A 25,411-nucleotide genomic window follows, 5' to 3' on the forward strand; every position below is an offset into this window, starting at 1 on the left:
TAAAGATACCATGATGCCCACCAGCAGCACTATACAGCTGTTCCTTATTGGCTGTTTGTGTATGGACCCCGCCAGCTGACAGTATTTCACCCATTAGCATTGCGACTATTTTACGCCAAGTCTATTTGCTTATTTGTCATTTTACTGGACTACTGCAGGAAAGAAGATCAGCCTTAGATTATTGGGGGGTAAACAATGGATGTGGGAGAGGGTTGTATTTAATAACGTTTTATATGGAAAACACAACTTATGAATTTATTGCTGACATTGATACACCATATCTCTACGCTATTGTTAGATGTAGGTATACACACTTGTACACCATATCTCTACGCTATTGTTAGATGTAGGTATACATACTTGTACACTGTATCTCTACACTATCGTTAGATGTAGGTATACACACTTGTACACTGTATCTCTACGCTATCGTTAGATGTAGGTATACACACTTGTACACTGTATCTCTACGCTATCGTTAGATGTAGGTATACACACTTGTACACTGTATCTCTACACTATCGTTAGATGTAGGTATACACACTTGTACACTGTATCTCTACGCTATCGTTAGATGTAGGTATACACACTTGTACACTGTATCTCTACGCTATTGTTAGATGTAGGTATACACACTTGTACACTGTATCTCTACGCTATCGTTAGATGTAGGTATACACACTTGTACACTGTATCTCTACACTATCGTTAGATGTAGGTATACACACTTGTACACCGTATCTCTACGCTATCGTTAGATGTAGGTATACACACTTGTACACTGTATCTCTACGCTATCGTTAGATGTAGGTATACACACTTGTACACTGTATCTCTACACTATCGTTAGATGTAGGTATACACACTTGTACACCGTATCTCTACGCTATTGTTAGATGTAGGTATACACACTTGTACACCATATCTCTACGCTATTGTTAGATGTAGGTATACATACTTGTACACTGTATCTCTACACTATCGTTAGATGTAGGTATACACACTTGTACACTGTATCTCTACGCTATCGTTAGATGTAGGTATACACACTTGTACACTGTATCTCTACGCTATTGTTAGATGTAGGTATACATACTTGTACACTGTATCTCTACACTATCGTTAGATGTAGGTATACACACTTGTACACTGTATCTCTACGCTATCGTTAGATGTAGGTATACACACTTGTACACTGTATCTCTACGCTATCGTTAGATGTAGGTATACACACTTGTACACTGTATCTCTACACTATCGTTAGATGTAGGTATACACACTTGTACACTGTATCTCTACACTATCGTTAGATGTAGGTATACACACTTGTACACCGTATCTCTACTCTATCGTTAGATGTAGGTATACACACTTGTACACCATATCTCTACACTATCGTTAGATGTAGGTATACACACTTGTACACCGTATCTCTACACTATCGTTAGATGAAGGTATACACACTTGTACACTGTATCTCTACGCTATCGTTAGATGTAGGTATACACACTTGTACACTGTATCTCTACACTATCGTTAGATGTAGGTATACACACTTGTACACCATATCTCTACGCTATCGTTAGATGTAGGTATACACACTTGTACACCATATCTCTACGCTATCGTTAGATGTAGGTATACACACTTGTACACCGTATCTCTACTCTATCGTTAGATGTAGGTATACACACTTGTACACCATATCTCTACACTATCGTTAGATGAAGGTATACACACTTGTACACTGTATCTCTACGCTATCGTTAGATGTAGGTATACACACTTTTACACCATATCTCTACGCTATCGTTAGATGTAGGTATACACACTTGTACACCGTATCTCTACGCTATCGTTAGATGTAGGTATACACACTTGTACACCGTATCTCTATGCCATCATTAGATGTAGGTATACACACTTGTACACCGTATCTCTAAGCTATTGTTAGATGTAGGTATACATACTTGTACACTGTATCTCTACGCTATCGTTAGATGTAGGTATACATACTTGTACACTGTATCTCTACGCTATCGTTAGATGTAGGTATACACACTTTTACACTGTATCTCTACGCTATCGTTAGATGTAGGTATACACACTTGTACACCATATCTCTACGCTATCGTTAGATGTAGGTATACACACTTGTACACTGTATCTCTACGCTATTGTTAGATGTAGGTATACACACTTGTACACTGTATCTCTACGCTATCGTTAGATGTAGGTATACACACTTGTACACTGTATCTCTACACTATCGTTAGATGTAGGTATACACACTTGTACACCGTATCTCTACTCTATCGTTAGATGTAGGTATACACACTTGTACACCATATCTCTACACTATCGTTAGATGAAGGTATACACACTTGTACACTGTATCTCTACGCTATCGTTAGATGTAGGTATACACACTTTTACACCATATCTCTACGCTATCGTTAGATGTAGGTATACACACTTGTACACCGTATCTCTACGCTATCGTTAGATGTAGGTATACACACTTGTACACCGTATCTCTATGCCATCATTAGATGTAGGTATACACATGTGTACACCGTATCTCTACGCCATCGTTAGATGTAGGTATACACACTTGTACACCGTATCTCTACGCTATCGTTAGATGTAGGTATACACACTTGTACACCATATCTCTACGCTATCGTTAGATGTAGGTATACACACTTGTACACCATATCTCTACGCTATCGTTAGATGTAGGTATACACACTTGTACACTGTATCTCTACGCTATCGTTAGATGTAGGTATACACACTTGTACACCGTATCTCTACACTATCGTTAGATGAAGGTATACACACTTGTACACTGTATCTCTACGCTATCGTTAGATGTAGGTATACACACTTGTACACTGTATCTCTACACTATCGTTAGATGTAGGTATACACACTTGTACACCATATCTCTACGCTATCGTTAGATGTAGGTATACACACTTGTACACCATATCTCTACGCTATCGTTAGATGTAGGTATACACACTTGTACACCGTATCTCTACACTATCGTTAGATGAAGGTATACACACTTGTACACTGTATCTCTACACTATCGTTAGATGAAGGTATACACACTTGTACACTGTATCTCTACGCTATCGTTAGATGTAGGTATACACACTTGTACACTGTATCTCTACGCTATCGTTAGATGTAGGTATACACACTTGTACACCGTATCTCTACGCTATCGTTAGATGTAGGTATACACACTTGTACACTGTATCTCTACGCTATCGTTAGATGTAGGTATACACACTTTTACACCATATCTCTACGCTATCGTTAGATGTAGGTATACACACTTGTACACCATACCTCTACACTATCGTTAGATGAAGGTATACACACTTGTACACTGTATCTCTACGCTATCGTTAGATGTAGGTATACACACTTTTACACCATATCTCTACGCTATCGTTAGATGTAGGTATACACACTTGTACACCGTATCTCTACGCTATCGTTAGATGTAGGTATACACACTTGTACACCGTATCTCTATGCCATCATTAGATGTAGGTATACACATGTGTACACCGTATCTCTACGCCATCGTTAGATGTAGGTATACACACTTGTACACCGTATCTCTACGCTATCGTTAGATGTAGGTATACACACTTGTACACCATATCTCTACGCTATCGTTAGATGTAGGTATACACACTTGTACACCATATCTCTACGCTATCGTTAGATGTAGGTATACACACTTGTACACTGTATCTCTACGCTATCGTTAGATGTAGGTATACACACTTGTACACCGTATCTCTACACTATCGTTAGATGAAGGTATACACACTTGTACACTGTATCTCTACGCTATCGTTAGATGTAGGTATACACACTTGTACACTGTATCTCTACACTATCGTTAGATGTAGGTATACACACTTGTACACCATATCTCTACGCTATCGTTAGATGTAGGTATACACACTTGTACACCATATCTCTACGCTATCGTTAGATGTAGGTATACACACTTGTACACCGTATCTCTACACTATCGTTAGATGAAGGTATACACACTTGTACACTGTATCTCTACACTATCGTTAGATGAAGGTATACACACTTGTACACTGTATCTCTACGCTATCGTTAGATGTAGGTATACACACTTGTACACTGTATCTCTACGCTATCGTTAGATGTAGGTATACACACTTGTACACCGTATCTCTACGCTATCGTTAGATGTAGGTATACACACTTGTACACTGTATCTCTACGCTATCGTTAGATGTAGGTATACACACTTTTGCACCATATCTCTACGCTATCGTTAGATGTAGGTATACACACTTGTACACCGTATCTCTACGCTATCGTTAGATGTAGGTATACACACTTGTACACCGTATCTCTATGCCATCATTAGATGTAGGTATACACATGTGTACACCGTATCTCTACGCCATCGTTAGATGTAGGTATACACACTTGTACACCGTATCTCTACGCTATCGTTAGATGTAGGTATACACACTTGTACACCATATCTCTACGCTATCGTTAGATGTAGGTATACACACTTGTACACCATATCTCTACGCTATCGTTAGATGTAGGTATACACACTTGTACACTGTATCTCTACGCTATTGTTAGATGTAGGTATACACACTTGTACACCATATCTCTACACTATCGTTAGATGAAGGTATACACACTTGTACACTGTATCTCTACGCTATCGTTAGATGTAGGTATACACACTTGTACACTGTATCTCTACACTATCGTTAGATGTAGGTATACACACTTGTACACCATATCTCTACGCTATCGTTAGATGTAGGTATACACACTTGTACACCATATCTCTACGCTATCGTTAGATGTAGGTATACACACTTGTACACCGTATCTCTACACTATCGTTAGATGAAGGTATACACACTTGTACACTGTATCTCTACACTATCGTTAGATGAAGGTATACACACTTGTACACTGTATCTCTACGCTATCGAAGGATGTAGGTATACACACTTGTACACTGTATCTCTACGCTATCGTTAGATGTAGGTATACACACTTGTACACCGTATCTCTACGCTATCGTTAGATGTAGGTATACACACTTGTACACTGTATCTCTACGCTATCGTTAGATGAAGGTATACACACTTGTACACTGTATCTCTACACTATCGTTAGATGAAGGTATACACACTTGTACACTGTATCTCTACGCTATCGTTAGATGTAGGTATACACACTTGTACACTGTATCTCTACGCTATCGTTAGATGTAGGTATACACACTTGTACACTGTATCTCTACGCTATCGTTAGATGTAGGCAGCCTCGGACTGGCCTGCCGGCCAGCCGGGCTATACACCGGTAGGCCAGGGCGCGATTAAGCCCCGCCCCCTCCGCTGTTGGGGCGGAGCTTACCGGAGGTCAGCTATCATCGTGGGGGGCATAGGGGGCATGTGCTTTGGGCCCCCCTCTCTCCGAGGCTCCCCCCGCTGCCCGCATCAGATGATCTCCTCAGTAGTACAGCAGCTGCGGTGCTGCTGTACTACTGTCAAAAATGTCTGAATTGGAGCTTCTGCGCATGTGCAGCAGAAGCAGATTCAGGAAGCAACAACAAGTGAGCAGGTGAGTGTCAGTTTCACTGGACACATATTTATATAGTTAAAAACAAATCAATCACATATAAATAAATATCAAGAAGGCCCTTCACAGCATAGCATGTTTATTGCTTGATTAAATATGTTACCTATAGCAGTGAGAATATATATATTTTCTTGCTGCTATAGGTGGCTACATTTGACATATTTAATCAAGCAGTCAAGTAATAATCATGATATGAAGGGTCTTCTTAAATATGTATATACATGTTTATTTTTGTTATCAGCTATATCTCAATAAATATACACTGAACATTGATATTAATGTTTCATTAGTAAAGTAATGACATAAGCCAGCCACTTATATTAAAGCTTGAATGAGAATTTAGTGTATGTATATATATATATATATACATACATATATATATATATATATATATATATATATATATATATATATATATATATATAAAGTGTGTGTGTAATCTAATTAAAAGATTTAATATAAGTGGCAGGCTTCAACAATTGCTTTACTATTGATTAATAAAATAGAGGATCCTCTAACATAGTCGCTGCATTATATAAGGGTATACAAACATAGCTACACACATACAGACATATATAGTCAAAATTGGTGTTATGTTATCAATGTTTATTTTTTTTATGTTAGTTTTAATGTGCGGTATCATTGCTAGTTTTAGTGTGCAGTATCATTGCTAGTTTTAGTGTGCGGTATCAGTTGTATTTTTAATGTGCGGTATCATTGCTGGTTTTAATGTGTGGTGTCAATGCCCATTTTAATGTGGGGTTTTGATGATTGTTTTAATGTAAAGTATTTTAGTTTGTGGAAGTAATGACTTTTCTTGTGCAGACAAGCTAGGTGAGCCCTCTGGGAGAGCTGTAAATGTCGTACTAGCGGGCTACAGGTGTCGTAATGCAGGATGTGTCAATGTTTACAGCATTATACCCAATGAAGACGCTCTTAATTTTAGATTATCAGGGGCCCCCTCCCAAAGCCTTAATCCAGCTCTGGGCGGCGGGGCCATTTCCGTCACAAACTCACTACCGCGCAGGTGTAGAGAGCCATGTCTGAGCTCTCTGCATCTGTGCAGTAGTGTGTTTTTCACTTCAGCAGGGGAGGAGTGTGCCATCTTCCTGGTATCACGGCCGCCCAGAGGAGCAGGATGCTGGAGTTTTCCACACAGGTAGGTGAGTGCCATCCCAAGCCAGCCAGCCTGTCATTTTTTTTTTCACCAGAAAGGAGCAGAGAAGCCCTGAGGGAAATGGGGGAATGGAATCAATACACATACTGCAGACCCCATCTAAATGGCACCTTATTATGAATATATATATATATTTACCAGGTGTCCTTGTTCTTTACGTTGTGAGTTGCCCTCCATGGGCTGACCACACCCCCTTGACTGGCCACACCCACTCTTACAGTTGACCACACCCCAATGTAGTGGGCCCCTATCACTACATTCCCCGGTGGGCCCTTCATGCCCCAGTCCGACACTGGATGTAGGTATACACACTTGTACACTGTATCTCTACGCTATCGTTAGATGTAGGTATACACACTTGTACACCGTATCTCTAAGCTATTGTTAGATGTAGGTATACATACTTGTACACTGTATCTCTACGCTATCGTTAGATGTAGGTATACATACTTGTACACTGTATCTCTACGCTATCGTTAGATGTAGGTATACACACTTTTACACTGTATCTCTACGCTATCGTTAGATGTAGGTATACACACTTGTACACCATATCTCTACGCTATCGTTAGATGTAGGTATACACACTTGTACACTGTATCTCTACGCTATCGTTAGATGTAGGTATACACACTTGTACACCGTATCTCTACACTATCGTTAGATGAAGGTATACACACTTGTACACTGTATCTCTACGCTATCGTTAGATGTAGGTATACACACTTGTACACTGTATCTCTACACTATCGTTAGATGTAGGTATACACACTTGTACACCATATCTCTACGCTATCGTTAGATGTAGGTATACACACTTGTACACCATATCTCTACGCTATCGTTAGATGTAGGTATACACACTTGTACACCGTATCTCTACACTATCGTTAGATGAAGGTATACACACTTGTACACTGTATCTCTACACTATCGTTAGATGAAGGTATACACACTTGTACACTGTATCTCTACGCTATCGTTAGATGTAGGTATACACACTTGTACACTGTATCTCTACGCTATCGTTAGATGTAGGTATACACACTTGTACACCGTATCTCTACGCTATCGTTAGATGTAGGTATACACACTTGTACACTGTATCTCTACGCTATCGTTAGATGTAGGTATACACACTTTTACACCATATCTCTACGCTATCGTTAGATGTAGGTATACACACTTGTACACCGTATCTCTACGCTATCGTTAGATGTAGGTATACACACTTGTACACCGTATCTCTATGCCATCATTAGATGTAGGTATACACATGTGTACACCGTATCTCTACGCCATCGTTAGATGTAGGTATACACACTTGTACACCGTATCTCTACGCTATCGTTAGATGTAGGTATACACACTTGTACACCATATCTCTACGCTATCGTTAGATGTAGGTATACACACTTGTACACCATATCTCTACGCTATCGTTAGATGTAGGTATACACACTTGTACACTGTATCTCTACGCTATTGTTAGATGTAGGTATACACACTTGTACACCGTATCTCTACACTATCGTTAGATGAAGGTATACACACTTGTACACTGTATCTCTACGCTATCGTTAGATGTAGGTATACACACTTGTACACTGTATCTCTACGCTATCGTTAGATGTAGGTATACACACTTGTACACCATATCTCTACGCTATCGTTAGATGTAGGTATACACACTTGTACACCATATCTCTACGCTATCGTTAGATGTAGGTATACACACTTGTACACCGTATCTCTACACTATCGTTAGATGAAGGTATACACACTTGTACACTGTATCTCTACACTATCGTTAGATGAAGGTATACACACTTGTACACTGTATCTCTACGCTATCGAAGGATGTAGGTATACACACTTGTACACTGTATCTCTACGCTATCGTTAGATGTAGGTATACACACTTGTACACCGTATCTCTACGCTATCGTTAGATGTAGGTATACACACTTGTACACTGTATCTCTACGCTATCGTTAGATGAAGGTATACACACTTGTACACTGTATCTCTACACTATCGTTAGATGAAGGTATACACACTTGTACACTGTATCTCTACGCTATCGTTAGATGTAGGTATACACACTTGTACACTGTATCTCTACGCTATCGTTAGATGTAGGTATACACACTTGTACACTGTATCTCTACGCTATCGTTAGATGTAGGTATACACACTTGTACACTGTATCTCTACGCTATCGTTAGATGTAGGTATACACACTTGTACACCGTATCTCTAAGCTATTGTTAGATGTAGGTATACATACTTGTACACTGTATCTCTACGCTATCGTTAGATGTAGGTATACATACTTGTACACTGTATCTCTACGCTATCGTTAGATGTAGGTATACACACTTTTACACTGTATCTCTACGCTATCGTTAGATGTAGGTATACACACTTGTACACTGTATCTCTACGTTATCGTTAGATGTAGGTATACACACTTGTACACCGTATCTCTAGGCTATTGTTAGATGTAGGTATACACAATTGTACACTGTATCTCTACGCTATCGTTAGATGTAGGTATACACACTTGTACACTGTATCTCTACGCTATCGTTAGATGTAGGTATACACACTTGTACACTGTATCTCTACACTATCGTTAGATGTAGGTTTACACACTTGTACACCGTATCTCTACACTATCGTTAGATGTAGGTATACACACTTGTACACTGTATCTCTAGGCTATTGTTAGATGTAGGTATACATACTTGTACACTGTATCTCTACACTATCGTTAGATGTAGGTATACACACTTGTACACCGTATCTCTACACTATCGTTAGATGTAGGTATACACACTTGTACACTGTATCTCTAGGCTATTGTTAGATGTAGGTATACATACTTGTACACTGTATCTCTACACTATCGTTAGATGTAGGTATACACAATTGTACACTGTATCTCTACGCTATCGTTAGATGTAGGTATACACACTTGTACACTGTATCTCTACGCTATCGTTAGATGTAGGTATACACACTTGTACACTGTATCTCTACACTATCGTTAGATGTAGGTATACACACTTGTACACCGTATCTCTACACTATCGTTAGATGTAGGTATACACACTTGTACGCTGTATCTCTAGGCTATTGTTAGATGTAGGTATACATACTTGTACACCATATCTCTACGCTATCGTTAGATGTAGGTATACACACTTGTACACCGTAACTTTACACTATCGTTAGATGTAGGCAGGGGCGGATTGGCCATACAACCTACCGAGACTTTTCCCGGTAGGCCGCTGGCCTCAGGAGGCCGCTGCATGTATTTTTTGTCTTTTTAAAAAAAATAAATTGTAAGTCTCCCCCACGGGACAGGTGCTAGCGGAGGGGGTCTGTGTGGTAGTGGATGGCTGCCCCCTCCTTCGGGACCAGCCACCTTCCTGAATGTGGCTGCGGCGCGGATCCCTGTGTCTCGCTGCTTCCTCCTATCAGAGCAATAGACAGGAGTCACATGGGACGCCACCTGTCACGTGATGCACATCCCATGTGACTCCTATCTATAGCACCTATAGGAGGAAGCAGCCAGACATGCAGAGCGGCAGGAGAGGCTGTCTATATCTCTCAGACAGTGGAAGTTACAAGGTAAGTGTAAGTGGGAGGGGAGAGGAGAGGTATGTTAATACAGTGTGTGATTGGGGGGGCTTTTAGTATATAGATAGTGTGTGAGGGAAGGAGGGTTATGTTAATATAGTGTGTGAGTGTGATGGGGGGCTTTTAAAAAATAAAATAAAAATAAATATATATATATAGTGTGAAGGGGGATTCTTAATATTAAGTGCAAGGGATGGAAGGGAGGGGGGTTCTTAAAAGAGAGTGTGAGGGGTTTTCTTAATATCATTTATGTGGGAGGTAGGCTATTAAATTAATGGTGGTGTTTAGGTGGGGGCTAATTATTTAATGGGTAATATCTTATTTGTGGGATGATGGTGTGGCAATTTCATTTATTGGTGGGGCCTATTAATTTAAGATGGGGAAGCTTGGGGTCTATTGAATGTGGTGCTGAGTTTGGGGAGAGGATGGCTATTTAGTAAATGTATATGCTATTGATTTAATGCCGGGGATGGTTGGAGTTTTCTAAATTTCATGTACCCATTTTTTTTCCAAATAGGTTCTCCAACATTCCAGACAAGCAGCAACTGAGCTAAAGACACCAGCAGCTACAGGAGGTGAAAATGACAAGAACAGGACACACGTATACAGGTACACACACTGGGCACACATACTCTGGGCAGACACACTGGGTGCACACACATACTGAGCCCCGCCTACAATTGATTTGGCCCCTCCCACATGAGGCCACTTTCAGACTTTTTTCCAGGGCCACTTTAAGTTCCCAATCCGCCCCTGGATGTAGGTATACACACTTGTACACTGTATCTCTACGCTAACGTTAGATGTAGGTATACACACTTGTACACCGTATCTCTAGGCTATCATTAGATGTAGGTATACACACGTGTACACTGTATCTCTACGCTATCGTTAGACGTAGGTATACACACTTGTACACCATATCTCTACGCTATCGCTAGACGTAGGTACATACACTTGTACACCGTATCTCTACGCTATTGTTAGACGTAGGTGTACAGACTGATACACAGCATCTCTACGCGATCAGTGGGCTGGGCGACCCCCTGCCCACATGTGTGTCAGAAAAAGTATATAAAGAGCTATGTTTTACCATGAAAAGTATTATTCCGTCTGTAACTTCTGGAGATCACTAGTACCTCAAACTAGTGTGTAACTGTCCTTGTAAGAACTACTTGAGCTACAAAAATATCACTGTTTCAAGATCCTGCTTTGACACCTACTTACCTACTATAATTCCTGTGACCTACAGCTTAGACCAATCTAATCCGTTATCCGACTGTTCTGAGGTTGGGACCCAGTATCCAGTACGAACGCTCTGCCTGCTATGCTGCAGCATTGGGGAATGTGATTGGCCAGGGGGAACCATCCACAGCAACCCTGATCTGAAGGAAATGGTAGTAGTAGTTACCACAAACAGATTGAAATAATTATAGCCAAACACTGGCAGATTCAATCACTATTACTACCGTCTAAATCTTATTTTATTTATAGATGCTCAACTAAATTAAAATATAAATTAGTTAGGGATGCTTTGGTTGAAAACTCTACTGCCGGAAGGATCACATCTAAAGGATGTCATAGACGTGGGACTTCAGCATGTAGAATAGATAATACAAGTAAGAGTCAAAAGTTCACAGTTCATAATCAGCTGGATAAAATTAACCTTTCTTGCAACTCTCTTAGGGGCATATTCAATTGATGGCGGGATCGCCGAAAATCCCACGCTCTAAAAATATTACCGTTAATATGGTAATATCTCGCTGGATCCAGCGAGTAAATTACCATATTAATGGTTTTCCCGCCCAGGATTACCGTAATCACGGTAATATTTTCATAACAAAACATACAAAGTAAGTTGCACAAATAAGTTTCAGAAATAAAATAGGAAATAAAGTCAGAGTCACTAATTTACTAGTTTAAGACTTGGGGCTAGATTTACTAAGCTGCAGGTTCGAAAAAGTGGGGATGTTGCCTATAGCAACCAATCAGATTCTAGCTGTCATTTTGTAGGAGGTACTAAATAAATGAAAGCTAGAATCTGATTGGTTGCTATAGGCAACATCCCCACTTTTTCAAACCCGCAGCTTAGTAAATCTAGCCCTTGGTGTGGGAGGAGTACACTTTGGGAAAGATGGCACATTCTAACCTAGATACAGGTCTCCTCATAGAATGAACAATATTACTGGGCCAGGCAATGGATTTTAACTTCTCACACTGCTCCCACCCCTATCTTTGGAAATTAACTTCTAAACTGCCTCACACTACTCCCACCCCCACCTTTGGAAATGAACTCTCTCAATGTCAGGGCAGATTGATTCCCAGAATGACACAGGGCTTTTGGAAATGAGTTATCGGTGTCCTGAGATAGGACTGGAATTTCAAAGGGCAGAACTTCTCACCTCTGCTTGTCCTGCCTGGCTGGCCAGGTTGTTTTACACATCCCCTATAAATCCCCAGAGATGCTATCTGTCCCTGGACCTGGTTACTTTCAAAGACTCTTGTCAATTGCACAAGTCACTTATGTCAGTCAGCAAAGCACTTTGACATTACATTACAAGGTTACATACGATATACACATTGTCATACATGAATATTCAGGGGAAAGTAATAATCAGTGATTAGGTGAAATACATAATTGCCACACTGTATTTTTTGAGCAGTAGATATATGTAGTGACATTGTGAGTTTTATTTTATAATGAGAATCATAAATAATTGGGATTGTTACTCAGCTGACTTTATTGATCATGTGACCTATGTTTTGGACTATAAATATGTGTCTGAATGCATTGAGCTTACACCTACCTTGATAAAGTCCCCTCTCTTGGGTCGAAACGCGTTGGTAGGTGTAAGCTGAGTGTGACAGAGAAACCTACCTGAAATTGCCATCTAGATGGAAGTGTTGCTATAATACATCCCGGGACAATATTAACATCTCTATTACATGATTATCTCCTTCATTTATTCGGTCGGAGTACCTGTAGCCCTCTTTTGCTTTAATGGACATTATTTGTTTTATGTAAGTGACGTTGTCTAGTGTAACAATAAAATCTTTATGTATTGATTTAAAAAAAGTATTGTAATAGATTTTTTTCCCCTTTTTCAAAAAAATCTACATATTATAGTGAGAGAATGAAGGGACTTCATCTGTGATTACGTTTCCCTCTCAAGGTGACCGTTGAGGAATTTACTAAAGATTGTTATATAAGAGAGCTTCACGAATAATTCTAGTAAGTCTGTTCTTCACAGGAGGTCACATAATTATATGTTTTAATGCACAGACACAAGTTTGCTTTCTGTAAGTTTATTCACGAGGGGGTCACAGCCTCTATGGATATGTGGATCATAATAAAATGTATCTAAACCTGGAATTTGGCCAATTTAAACTTTGTTGAATATATACAGTGTTGCACTATTATTCTCTTCCTTTTGTTTTCTTTTTTTGCAATATGATTGGATCACGTTGCTGAAACATCACAGAGAATATCTATGCACCAGATATCAAATGTAAGTATTATTTATTCAATTAATTAATCAATATTTATATAAGTCTATGAGGGAAAAACAGTGCTTAAATATTTCATGATACCTTGACTATCATTCTCATTTCAACAACCTGTGTATAGTTGATACAAGATTACATTAAGCTGCAATTGATAATGAAGTGTTTTTAAATACCCACCTCTATATTTACACCATTTAATAAAAAGGCCTATTTCCCCACAAGCCCCAAAATCAAACTAATACCTTACAAATTTCCCCCACATTTAATAGCCTATTATTGCAAATAAAGGCATCATTTTCTTTTGAATATATAGCTGAATTATTTTTTATAATTATATTTAAATACTTCTGTTTTGTAGCATTTATGTGGCATATATTTATGGCAAACAAAGAAAAGCCTCCCTTCTGTCTAACCCCCTATTTTTTCCAGCCAACCCCCCCCTGTTTACTCCATTCCCCCCCAACTTCTCTCCATCCCCCTCTCCCCCATCTTCCTCTTTCCCCATTGTCTCCAGCTCCCTCTTTCCCCATTGTCTCCAGCTCCCTCTTTCCCCATTGTCTCCAGCTCCCAATTTCCCCATTGTCTCCAGCTCCCTCTTTCCCCATTGTCTCCAGCTCCTAATTTCCCCATTGTCTCCAGCTCTCTCTTTCCCCATCGTCTCCAGCTCCCTCTTTCCTCATTGACTCCATCCCCCTCTCCCCCTGTTCCCTCTTTCCCCATTGTCTCCAGCTCCCTCTTTCCCCATCATCTCCAGCTCCCTCTTTCCTCATTGACTCCAGCCACCTTTCCCCCTGTTTTCTCCACCCCCCCCCCAACTTCTCTCCATCCCCTCTCCCCCTGTTCCCTCTTTCCCCATCGTCTCCAGCTCCCTCTTTCCTCATTGACTCCAGTCACCTCTCCCCCCTGTTTTCTCCATCCCCCCTAACTTCTCTCCATCCCCCTCTCCCCCTGTTCCCTCTTTCCCCATTGTCTCCAGCTCCCTCTTTCCCCATCATCTCCAGCTCCCTCTTTCCGCATTGACTCCAGCCACCTTTCACCCTGTTTTCTCCATCCCCCCAACTTCTCTCCATCCCCCTCTCCCCCTGTTCCCTCTTTCCCCATCGTCTCCAGCTCCCTCTTTCCTCATTGACTCCAGTCACCTCTCCCCCCTGTTTTCTCCATCCCCCCTAACTTCTCTCCATCCCCCTCTCCCCCTGTTCCCTCTTTCCCCATTGTCTCCAGCTCCCTCTTTCTCCATCATCTCCAGCTCCCTCTTTCCTCATTGACTCCAGCCACCTTTCCCCCTGTTTTCTCCATCCCCCCCAACTTCTCTCCATCCCCCTCTCCCCCTGTTCCCTCTTTCCCCATCGTCTCCAGCTCCCTCTTTCCTCATTGACTCCAGTCACCTCTCCCCCCTGTTTTCTCCATCCCCCCCAACTTCTCTCCATCCCCCTCTCCCCCAGCTCCCTCTTTCCCCACTGACTCCAGCCACCTCTCCCCGTTTTCTCCATTCCCCCCCAACTTCTCTCCATCCCCCTCTCCCCCAGCTCCCTCTTTCCCCATTGACTCCAGCCACCTCTCCCCCTGTTTTCTCCATCCCCCTCTCCCCCAGCTCCCTCTTTCCCCATTGTCTCCATCCACCTCTAACCCCTGTTTTCTAGAATAGAACTTTGAGTTACAGTGGAGGCCATTGTCTCTCCAATACCCTGTTATCCAGGTCACTAAAGAGTATATTATTATACTCCCCACTTTTAGACTCAATCAAACATGACATTGCAACTTGGAGCCTTCTTTATATCTCTTGGTTTGGTCAGATTAGTGTGACTAAAATGAATGTCCTGCTCCATTTACTGTACTTGTTTCAGATTTTATCTGTGTTGGTATCAGGAACTTCCTTGCCACTTTGCAGCAGATTTATTTGGAATGGCAGGAAACCCAGAAATAAGCGGTCCTGCCACCAAATCTGGGGGTTTTGGACTGCCCATTTCCACGCAATATTATCATGCGGTTAATCTCATCCACCTCATTCTGGCAGTCTGCCCCTGGTATTGAACGTTGGGTGAATATTGAAAACGCTCTCTCCCTGACATATGCTTTGAAATATATCCCGTGGCTTGCCAGAAATCATAGGCCATCCTCAGCCTATTCTTCTTCTACCACATGATTTACCCTTGATATATAGGACAAGGTACTTAAGATTAATAAATTCGCAGAATATCCTTCTCATATTACACTGCTTTGGCAACATCCGATATTCCCAGTGGGAAACTCCGGAAAATGTGCCTCACCCTGAAAACAGGTGGGTATCACTCAATTTGCACACATCGCTTGGGAATTTGCTCCCCAGTCGTTTCTGGATCTCTGTAAGAAAACAAAGCTTTCTCATTCTTTACATTTCTAATATTTACAAATAAAAGGTTTCATACAGGCACAGCTTAGATCTGTTAAATGACGTAGACAGACATTTTTCCAATGACAGTGCATATATCAGATTGGACAAGAGGGACTTGTCTCTCAAATGTACCACACCACTCTGTTTCACATCTGATATTCAGAGGACCTTGAACCAGGAAGGATGGTCACTTATTAAACACTGCATTGCTAAAACGTCTATAAACATATCATTAAAGGAAAATGCATATAAACTCTATACTAGTTGGTAAATGGTGCCCTCCATACCTAACAGACTTTATCCAGGGACCTCTAACAGGTGCTGGAGGGATCTTTTTATCACATATGGTGGCAATGTGCCCTTGTTTCCAATTTTTGTGCCCAGGTTGCTGACCAAATCGCCCTGATTATTGACACTCGAGTGGCTCTAGATCCCCTGGTCATGCTGTTTTTCTACCCAGTGAAAAAGCTTTTCATCTCCAGATAGCTAAGAATTGGAAGCTCCCCAAATATTGCAGCTGTAGTGTCCCACACTTTGTATATAACCTCTATGGAATACATTACATGTTTGTTCCATGACAGAATTGTTAACTAACACAAGGTCTGGGATCCATGGAACACGTTTTACCAATCCTCTTTACCGGATCTCAGTAACCATGACTTTTTATTTCTCTCACTTCTTCTTTTCTCTTTTTTTATTTCATTTCTATATATTTTTCTTCTCTCAGCTCTCTTTCTCACACAGGATATGCGTGAGTTAGCGACACTCTCCTCTCTCCCCCAGTTCATCTCCCTGCCTCCTTCTCTAAATACTTTTTCGGGCAGGTCAGATGGAGGTTTAGATTCCCCCTCCTGCATAGAAAGATCCCCCCAGTGTGCTGGGGGATTTTTTTCTATATATTTGTTCCTTTGAAATAAACTCACCCTTTCAAGCCTCTGCCATGAACCTATAAATTGATTGTACAACTTCCACTTCTGTTTTGTTTGCTAGAGAGGCATGCTCTGGTGTCAGTAGCTGATGGGGATGCAGGTGCTGTATTGCTATTTGTGGGTACTTCTTGGTAAGTTGGCTCTCAATTTTAAAACACATATATGTATAGCCCAAAAATAGGGACTGTCATTTAGAGTTAGGACCACCCTATTAGCAGAGGTTCCTTGATGAGGCGGGTGGCTTACCATACAATTGCAAATGTGTGCAACTGAGATTTCTGTATTTTTATGCACAAATATAAATAGCAGCTCCTTCGCAAATGCCTTCCCTTCAAGCAGAGAACTACATATCCCAGCATGCAGTGGGGGAGGATTTTGTGAAGGAGCAGTTACAAATGGCAGTTGGAATTCTGAGGGGGACTGAGGGAGACAGACATCCTGAGCGAGTCCTCTGCAGCAAGACAACTGGAGAGATGAGCAGACATCTGAGTGATGGTGAGACCCCAGAGAGGGAGAGACGTAGGGGAGAGTGGGAAAGGTTTACCAGTAAAAGGGATTATCCATACTTACCTACTTTCTTCAGCTCCCTTCCGGGAGCCAGCCAGTGGAGGGGGGCGTGAAGGGGCGGGGTGGCCGAAATCGCGTCATTTCGGCCCCGCCCCCTGTGACGTCATGACGCAAATTGCGTCATTTGACAGCGGGGGCGGGGCCAAACGCCGCGATTCACCGGGAATCGCGGCGTTTGGGATCTAATTCTGCCCACTTCACTAGGAAGTGGGGCACTTCCTAGTGAAGTGGGCAGAATTCGGGAGATTGCCACACTCGCCCGGGAGTCCGGGAGACTCTCACAAAATGCGGGAGTCTCCCGGACATTCCGGGAGAGTTGGCAAGTATGGGATTATCAGACACCTGAACAGAGAGAAACCATCATGGATGCAGATTCTGGAGAACAGTGGGGATAAGTAACCCATGTTACATTATTATTGCTTGGACTGAGTATTGTATTATTAGTCAGTTAGGGAACAGGTGGGGAGACCTGAAGAATATTGTATAATACCCCTTTTGTGGACTGTGATATAATAACAGTGGTGACTTGTAGGGACAGATAGTTATGAGGACTGTGATATAATAACAGTGGTGACATGTAGGGACAGATAGTTATGTGGACTGTGATATAATAACAGTGGTGACATGTAGGGACAGATAGTTATGTGGACTGTGATATAATAACAGTGGTGACATGTAGGGACAGATAGTTATGTGGACTGTGATATAATAACAGTGGTGACATGTAGGGACAGATAGTTATGTGGACTGTGATATAATAACAGTGGTGACTTGTAGGGACAGATAGTTATGTGGACTGTGATATAATAACAGTGGTGACTTGTAGGGACAGATAGTTATGTGGACTGTGATATAATAACAGTGGTGACTTGTAGGGACAGATAGTTATGTGGACTGTGATATAATAACAGTGGTGACATGTAGGGACAGATCGTTATGTGGACTGTGATATAATAACAGTGGTGACTTGTAGGGACAGATAGTTATGTGGACTGTGATATAATAACAGTGGTGACATGTAGGGACAGATAGTTATGTGGACTGTGATATAATAACAGTGGTGACATGTAGGGACAGATAGTTATGTGGACTGTGATATAATAACAGTGGTGACATGTAGGGACAGATAGTTATGTGGACTGTGATATAATAACAGTGGTGACATGTAGGGACAGATAGTTATGTGGACTGTGATATAATAACAGTGGTGACATGTAGGGACAGATAGTTATGTGGACTGTGATATAATAACAGTGCTGACATGTAGGGACAGATAGTTTTGTGGACTGTGATATAATAACAGTGGTGACATGTAGGGACAGATAGTTATGTGGACTGTGATATAATAACAGTGGTGACATGTAGGGACAGATAGTTATGTGGACTGTGATATAATAACAGTGGTGACATGTAGGGACAGATAGTTATGTGGACTGTGATATAATAACAGTGGTGACATGTAGGGACAGATAGTTATGTGGACTGTGATATAATAACAGTGGTGACATGTAGGGACAGATAGTTATGTGGACTGATATAATAACAGTGGTGACATGTAGGGACAGATAGTTCGGGAAGAGAGACTTAGTGTAAAACTGAGAAAAACTGCACCAAAATCTTTGGCATTATCTGCTATCTGTGGAAGAGCCTATAAATGTATTTGAACGACCAATTAACAAAGACTGCATCATTACATTTATTTATATAAAATCTACAAAAAACACGCCTCACTAATAAACGTGCCGGTATGGGCCTTCTAAAGACCAATCTGGTGTATATTATTTGTGTGTGCCTGTGGTCCAGAGCAGGGGGCAGAGGGTTTCTTAGTCTCCCTCTGGTGTTGCTACAGCCTAGAAACTTCCCAACGAAGACCCTATGATATCTAGACCAAGGTGGAGATGCTGCGCGATACAAAATACAAGGTAAAAGATTAATTCGCAGACAGGACACACAAACTAATACATACACAATATATATATATATATATATATATATATATATATATTAGTGATGCTCACTCTCGGTTACCAAGAACCGAACACACCCAAACCTAGCAGATCCGAGTACCGAGCCGGCTCTGTACTTTTGCGCATCCTCGGAATTGAAAACGAAGCAAAACATCATCATTACGTCGTCGGATCTCGCAAGTTTTGGATTCTATAAGTACTGCCCTCCATGACGATCCAGTGCTATTTCACTGAGGGACAGAGAAGGGGTAGCACAGTTCTTGGCAGTCTCTAGAGCAGTTGGGCAAATGAAAGAGGAGGGGTAGCAGTGTTCTTCAAAGTCTCCAGTGACATTCAGGAGAGATCAATTGCTCCATTGCTAATTGTCATTGCTGAAATACAAATAATAGGGCTGGCAGGCTTTGTGTAAATCTGCAGTCACATTGTACTGTGTTATACAGGTTACACATAAAGAGGAGAGCTCTATTGCTTCATTGCCAATTGTCATTGCTGAAATAGAAATACTAGGGTTGGCAGGCTTGGTCTTCTGAATTTGCAGTCAAATTGTACAGTGTTATATAGGTTACACACAAAGAGGAGAGCTCCATTGCTAATTGTCATTGCTGAAATACAAATAATAGGGCTGGCAGGCTTTGTGTAAATCTGCAGTCACATTGTACTGTGTTATACAGGTTACACATAAAGAGGAGAGCTCTATTGCTTCATTGCCAATTGTCATTGCTGAAATAGAAATACTAGGGTTGGCAGGCTTGGTCTTCTGAATTTGCAGTCAAATTGTACAGTGTTATATAGGTTACACACAAAGAGGAGAGCTCCATTGCTAATTGTCATTGCTGAAATACAAATAATAGGGCTGGCAGTCTTGGTGTAAATCTGCAGTCACATTGTACTGTGTTATACAGGCTACACACAAAGAGAAGAGCTCTATTGCTTCATTGCCAATTGTCATTGCTGAAATAGAAATACTAGGGTTGGCAGGCTTGGTCTTCTGAATTTGTAGTCAAATTGTACAGTGTTATATAGGTTACACACAAAGAGGAGAGCTCCATTGCTAATTGTCATTGCTGAAATACAAATAATAGGGCTGGCAGGCTTTGTGTAAATCTGCAGTCACATTGTACTGTGTTATACAGGTTACACATAAAGAGGAGAGCTCTATTGCTTCATTGCCAATTGTCATTGCTGAAATAGAAATACTAGGGTTGGCAGGCTTGGTCTTCTGAATTTGCAGTCAAATTGTACAGTGTTATATAGGTTACACACAAAGAGGAGAGCTCCATTGCTAATTGTCATTGCTGAAATACAAATAATAGGGCTGGCAGGCTTTGTGTAAATCTGCAGTCACATTGTACTGTGTTATACAGGTTACACATAAAGAGGAGAGCTCTATTGCTTCATTGCCAATTGTCATTGCTGAAATAGAAATACTAGGGTTGGCAGGCTTGGTCTTCTGAATTTGCAGTCAAATTGTACAGTGTTATATAGGTTACACACAAAGAGGAGAGCTCCATTGCTAATTGTCATTGCTGAAATACAAATAATAGGGCTGGCAGTCTTGGTGTAAATCTGCAGTCACATTGTACTGTGTTATACAGGCTACACACAAAGAGAAGAGCTCTATTGCTTCATTGCCAATTGTCATTGCTGAAATAGAAATACTAGGGTTGGCAGGCTTGGTCTTCTGAATTTGTAGTCAAATTGTACAGTGTTATATAGGTTACACACAAAGAGGAGAGCTCCATTGCTAATTGTCATTGCTGAAATACAAATAATAGGGCTGGCAGTCTTGGTGTAAATCTGCAGTCACATTGTACTGTGTTATACAGGCTACACACAAAGAGAAGAGCTCTATTGCTTCATTGCCAATTGTCATTGCTGAAATAGAAATACTAGGGTTGGCAGGCTTGGTCTTCTGAATTTGTAGTCAAATTGTACAGTGTTATATAGGTTACACACAAAGAGGAGAGCTCCATTGCTAATTGTCATTGCTGAAATAGAAATACTAGTCTAAATCTGCAGTTGCATTTTACTGTATCATAGCTCACTCAGAAACAGGAGAGGTGGTCAGGGAAACAAAAATGTAAATAAAAAGCTTGTAACTTTGTAAACAAAAAAAAACACCTCTCTATTAAAGATGAAAGTTTATTGTAGAAAATCATAAAATTGTCAGCATGTCATTCTACCCAAAATATTACCAAGCATACCAGCATCAGCTAGCTCCCTTCTCTCAGCTAGATCTCAGCACCTGCAATCTACACTGTCATCCTATTCACCCTCATCAGGGTGTACATCATCCTCAAACAATACTTATTCATCCCCGCTGGAATCCACCATCACAGAAGTCTGTGTACTTTGATGTAAGTGCCGGTAATGGCCTTCCTTATGGAATTTGTAGTTCATTTTACGGAAGAGCCGTCATGATTTTTGGGCAATTCTTTTAGACCAAATGTGAAAATGTTGTGCAGACTCATCTGCATCACCGCTGGGTGTCTTGGGAAAGCACAGTTTTTTCCTAGCAGCAATTTCCAGAGAAACTGAAGGAGGAGACGTCATTGTGTCATGTACCACTTGAGCTGTCAGCTTGCTGACCAGGAGCTCATTGCATCTCTTGAGATCTGGGTCAGTTGGAAAGAAAGAAAAGACATAGCTCTTAAAACTAGGATCAAGCACAGTTGCCAAAATGTAATGATCCGATTTCAAGATGTTGATAACTCTTGGATCCTGGCGAAGTGAATAAAGTACTTAATCTACAAGTCCAGCATAATTAGTGGAATTGCTTTGTTTCATTTCCTCCTTCAATTTCTCTAGCTGCTTTTCAAAAAGTCTAATTAGGGGAATCACTTGACTCAAGCTAACAGTGTCTGCACTCTCTTCATAGGTGAATACTTTGAGTGGTTTCAGCACCTTGCACAACACGAAAAGTATTCTCCTCTGTGCTGGACTAAAGTACATTCCCCCTAAATTATATTCTACTTGCAGCTGCTGCATTCTCCTACATGCTGTTGCAGAATCCAGAATCCCGAAAATGACCCTAAATATTTCGGAATACAGACAGCATCTCCTGCTAGTCATTGTCATTTTCTTAAAAAGTTCTGTACCACCAAGTTGATTGCGTTTGCAAAACAGGGAATATTGGTGGCGTTATCAGAAATTGCATATCCTCAGGAGAGTCCAAGTAGGATAAGCCATGTTGCAATGACCAATGACATCCCTTAGTTTTTAAAACAGGTTGTCAGCGGTATTACCTCTGACCTGCGCCCTGTCTCGTGTCTGATAACCACCTCTCACTCCTGTCTTCAGGACTTCTCCCGTGCCGTTCCCCACTTATGGAATTTCCTACAACGCTCAATCAGACTTTCCCACAGTCTTTAAACCTTTAGATGCTCTTTGAAAACCCATCTCTTTATTAGAAGAGACCTTATCCTCGATAACACTATTCACACTAATGCACCCTCACAACTATCCCAATCTCCACTCTGAGCCATACTCGCTCTTCTTGTTTCAGCTGTGCCTTCTTCCCTTTAGAATGTAAGCTCTCTGATGAGCAGGGTCCTCCATACCCTTTGTTTTCATGTCTCCATTAATTTTGTCTGCCTTTTCTGTTCTTGTTTTACGTATGTCCTTGTATACTGTACGGCTCTGTGGAGCATTGTGTTGCCTTACAAATCTACGATAATAATAATAATAATAATAATTACATGCCTCTTACTGAAGCAGATGAAACACAGAGTAGCTGCCTCTGAAAAATGTGACGTACTTGGGTACATGCTGCTGCTGTCCCTGCTGGTGAAGGTGAATCACCAACCCAGTGGGCTGTCACAGTCATATAATCTTTAGTTTGCCCAGTTCAGCTTGTCCACATATCTGTGGTTAAGTGTACAGTGGGTAGAATGGCATTTTGTAGCCCAATAATTACATTTTTACGAACCTTCTGGTAGAGGTGAGGAATAACTTTTCTAGTAAAATGGTGTCGTGATGGAATTTGGTAACAGGGACAGAAGACCTCAAGTTTGACTCAGATCTAATACAAGCATAGTCGCCATGGCGTCTGTGATCTGCTTTGCGACTGGGTGACAGCTTTCATACTTGCTTCCTCTTGCAAAGGATTGTTTAACAGTCAATTGTTGTAAACTACTAGCAGCCTTCTTCTTGGTCTGCTTCTGGGATGAAGATCCACCCCCAGCAGCAGCAGCAGCAGCGACAGCAGTGGGAATAACGTTCAAGAATTCTTCTGAGGAATCCAGGATAGGGGAGGAGTCATCTAGTCTTAGCAACTTGAATGCAGGACTAACTCTGATCACTACTGAGGATATTGATGATGAAGGTGTTGGGGGTGTAGATTGCAGGTGCTGGGATGTAGATGAGAGAAGGGAGGTAGATGCTGCTGGACTGCTTGTTGTTATTTTTTTAGCATAAGTTTCTGATTTTCCGAACACCTTGTCATGAACGTTCTTCAAATGCCGTAACATGGATGAGGTTCCTAGATGGTTAAGGTCCTTACCTCTACTGACTGTGGCTTTACAATGCTACAAATGGCTACACAACTGTTGTCAGGCCTTCGTCCAGGCATGACAATGTCTTTATTTGAAAGTGTATGTAAATAATATTGTGATCTGTGAGGTGATCAAAATTGATTGCAAATGACTTCAAATGAATGTTATTAAGGTTAATAATAATGTATTGGGAGAAAAAGCAAAAATATGTGAATTTAGCAAAAAAAATAGTGATTTTAGAAAAAATTCAGGATCCAAAATCAAAACCAGAACACGGGGGTCAGTGAACATCCCTAATACATAAATATATATATATATATATATACATATCTAAAATGTAAAGCAGAAGGGAAAGGCGCCTATGGTGTAGCATTGTTAGAAATTGTGATTCCAAAACCAAGGTATGTGCATATCCTTAACAGATAAATGCTTGAGAAACTGCTCATCAGTATACAAATCCTGGGTACTTCAGTACAGTCTTATAATCCACACCAATGCCCTGTAAAATGGCTTATTGCAGCTGGAAGAATCTCTTATTGAGTTCACTCCATCACAGGTTCAGGACAGGTTCCCATATAGTGTAGTATTATAGTGTAGTATATTGAATAGGATAGAATTTATTCATGGCATAAGAATCACACTCACAATGTAAATATAAAATCAGGCTTATCTGTATCTCAGGTACAATCCTGATCTCCAATCTAGATGGGTCCAGATGTCATAAGGTTCAGCTAGTAGATTGCTAGAAACAGATGCCAGATAGAGGGAAACAATAAACTCTCAATACCTCAATGCATTTCGTCTATAACAGACTTCATCAGGAGGGTTTGCAGCCTGTCTCTCTGTGGAGTTTATTTATAGCAGTAGACGCCGGCATTTTGCGCATGGGCACTGCGCTAAGCTTACTAGGCATGTACAGCTACCGCAACTTGCGATTCAGCGGCAGTAATACATCGTTATCCGATGATAGTATTACCATTAGAATTGTTGACAATAGGGATGTTATGAGCCTAAAGAATAGCCCAGTCACTATATATTATAAGTCATTCCAGAGTTACATTCGGCAG

At 40.9% G+C, this 25,411-nt stretch overlaps 1 long non-coding RNA gene across 1 annotated transcript in view; it reads right to left on the bottom strand.

The window, feature by feature from the left end:
- Positions 1-25,208, bottom strand: part of LOC142149659 (uncharacterized) — a 34,565-nt gene extending 9,357 nt beyond the window's left edge. Inside the window, exons 1-2 of the long non-coding RNA XR_012690866.1 lie at positions 25,132-25,208; positions 11,738-11,895 (exon numbers count right to left, since the gene is read on the bottom strand). This is a non-coding gene — a long non-coding RNA (uncharacterized LOC142149659). The remainder of the gene's footprint in view (positions 1-11,737; positions 11,896-25,131) is intronic.
- Between the last annotated feature and the right edge of the window lie 203 nt (positions 25,209-25,411).

This window comes from Mixophyes fleayi, chromosome 4 (genome assembly GCF_038048845.1).
Source record: "Mixophyes fleayi isolate aMixFle1 chromosome 4, aMixFle1.hap1, whole genome shotgun sequence".
Taxonomy (NCBI): Eukaryota; Metazoa; Chordata; class Amphibia; order Anura; family Limnodynastidae; genus Mixophyes; species Mixophyes fleayi.